Raw genomic sequence first — 2,656 nt, forward strand, 5'->3', positions numbered from 1 at the left:
AATGGACCAACAAAGAGGTAAGGCATGAAAAAAATAGAGAAGGATAAGGAAATGGGAACGCATGCAATCTTAGATCCAAAACTAAGGGATATTGAATCCAAGAAAAGGAGGAAACTCAACCCCTTAACAAGCGGCTACTCATACAAACAATAAGTAATGAGGGCCCTCTCTTGGAATTGCTAGGGCTTGAGGTCAGAACAAGGATGGAGGAAGTGAAATATTTGATCAGGAAAAAGAGACCCTTAGTTCTCTGCTCTAGGAGACAAAATTGGATGATCAAGAGGTCCTCCAAATCAACAAAATATTTGGATTGGAAGTGGTTCTTTCAAGTGAAAGAGGAGCTTAAGGCAGGACTATCACCATGTGGTTCTTAATATTCACTTAGATTGCTAGAATCTAATTCGAAATATGACTCATTGGGTTACTGGTTTTCTATATATTCCTTCAAACGGGTATAGAGAGATTTAAAATCGCACCAATAACTTTTTGAGAGAGAATAAAAATCACATAATTCAATTATTTTCATAAACATATTTTATAAAATATTCTCCATATTCGACATTGCCTTAATGAGAAGAAAATCTTCTCTTGCTTTGTTTCTCTTTTACAGAAATTTTTTAGATATAAGTTTTAGATTTTTTAAATTTATTTTGATTTATTATGGTTTTTATTATTAATATCTTAAATGTATACTTTAGTTTTTTTTAAATTTTATTTATATTTTTCTTTTTCTAAAACTTAGTTTTTTTTAATTAATCATTTTTGATTTTTAATTTTCGATAAATTGCTTTAGTTTTTGTTTTTAAATCCAATTTTAATTGTTTTTTTATTTTTGGTTGGAAAAAGACATTTTCGAACCAGCGGGAAAGGAAAACGCAGAAGAAAAAGAAATGCGGGAAAGGAAAACGCAGAAGAAAAAGAAATGCTCGAGCCGGAAAGATGAAAAAAATTTGGACCATTTCTCGAGCGGGAAAGATGAAAAAAATTTGGACCATTTCTCGAGCCGAAAGATTTAATTTGGACCATTTCCGGAAAGATGAAAAAATTTGGACCATTTCTCGATTTGTGCGTGTCATCCTTGCGCAGGGGCCATGCTAATCTTCTCTGTATCGTTCCAATTTTATCGGATGTCTCTCGAAGAGACAATACAATATATGGTGGGCTGCTATATAAATGACTTGTATATAGCTTACATTATGTATGTGGGAAGAAATTGTAACGTCCACGTCACGCCCTGCCTCCGTCCGTTGCCCAAATACCACATCACCTCAACAGCAACGGCACGCGTTGGACCTCCCCTCCTCCGATTGGATTGGATTGGATTTTCCATTTCCGCGTTATAATTTTAGTAAATGGAGTTGCACGCAAATGCACCAACGAATATCTGCGCTTGTTACCCTGTGGTTCTTCGATTTTCCAGCGAATCGCATATATATCTCTGCGCCTGCTGCTAGGGTATATATAAATACATCTAGGAAGATGGGGAGGCCACAATACAAGCTTATAGCAAAGTGATGGATTCCCTAGTTTCGTGTTCCAATCCATTCATCCATGGTTTCCCCTGGCTTTCTCGCTATCACCTCTACTCTTTGGCCATCCAATCCATTCATCCCATGGTTTCCCCTGGCTCTCCCGCTATCACCTCTACTCTCTTGGCCATCCAATCCATTCATCCCATGGTTTCCCCCTGGCTTTCCCGCTATCACCTCTACTCTCTTGGCCAACGAAATTTTCCTAACCCTTACTCCTTTCGCATAAACTTCATGTGGCCATTGTGCTTACCCTTCTCTTCATGTGGCTTTCCGCCCTTTAGAACAAGGTATTCGACTTGGAATTCATTTTATTTTGCATATTTCTTATCAACCACCTCTCTAATATTGGTGAACAATGAATTTCTTCTTTGATTTCTCTCTCCCTTCTTCTATTTTGAGTAGGGATCAATTATTCTTTGGTTTATTAAGAAATTATGCCCACGTAAGGTTTGAGATAGTTGGAGAGATGGAAATAATATCTTTTGAGTGAGGAAGGCTTCCTTTCCATTGGCCAAAAAATAAGGACGCAAATTGAATTCTTGTTGGTGGATTTAGCTACACCATTACCCTAAGGACAATAGTTCGTTGAACACCATAAGATGATCCCCTTATCTAAATCCAACCCAATCAACTTTACAGAACAACAATATATAGCATTATCAAAGACAAGATTGGTTGGGATGTTGATCCTAGCAATCAACTATTTCTCTAGAGAATGAATCACAACCTCTTCATTTTCCTTATTTAGTTGCACACCCTCAGTCTATTGTGTGAAGTAGTCCATTGCAGTCATGATATATATGGTGTCCAAAGGAATGTGAACAGATCTCATCGACAACATCTATAACCCATTGTTCAAAGTGTTCTTCAATAGTTATAAAATGAAATGGGTCTAAGTCTAGTTTTTTCTCCCTACTAGAAATTTTTTTATATGTTTTTCACTTTCAAACATAATCATGGACTTATTTGAACATCGTTGGCCAATAATATCTAGATCTCAATACTTAATGGGTTATTGTTTCACCAAAAAATTGTCCTCCACTGGGTCCATAACATAATTCTGCGAGGACTTTATTTTCATCTTGCTTCTCAAGAAAACTAAGATATACAACATCATAGTTTTT

General features: G+C 36.4%; 1 non-coding gene across 1 annotated transcript; it reads right to left on the reverse strand.

The window, feature by feature from the left end:
- Nucleotides 1-1,040: 1,040 nt before the first annotated feature.
- LOC149141547 (U6 spliceosomal RNA) lies at nucleotides 1,041-1,144 on the reverse strand. The gene has a single exon (XR_016265382.1). It is a non-coding gene; the product is annotated as a U6 spliceosomal RNA (small nuclear RNA).
- Between the last annotated feature and the right edge of the window lie 1,512 nt (nucleotides 1,145-2,656).

The sequence above is a fragment of the Pinus tabuliformis genome, chromosome X (assembly GCF_031772625.1).
Source record: "Pinus tabuliformis cultivar Carrire ecotype Pingquan chromosome X, CPIR1, whole genome shotgun sequence".
Taxonomy (NCBI): Eukaryota; Viridiplantae; Streptophyta; class Pinopsida; order Pinales; family Pinaceae; genus Pinus; species Pinus tabuliformis.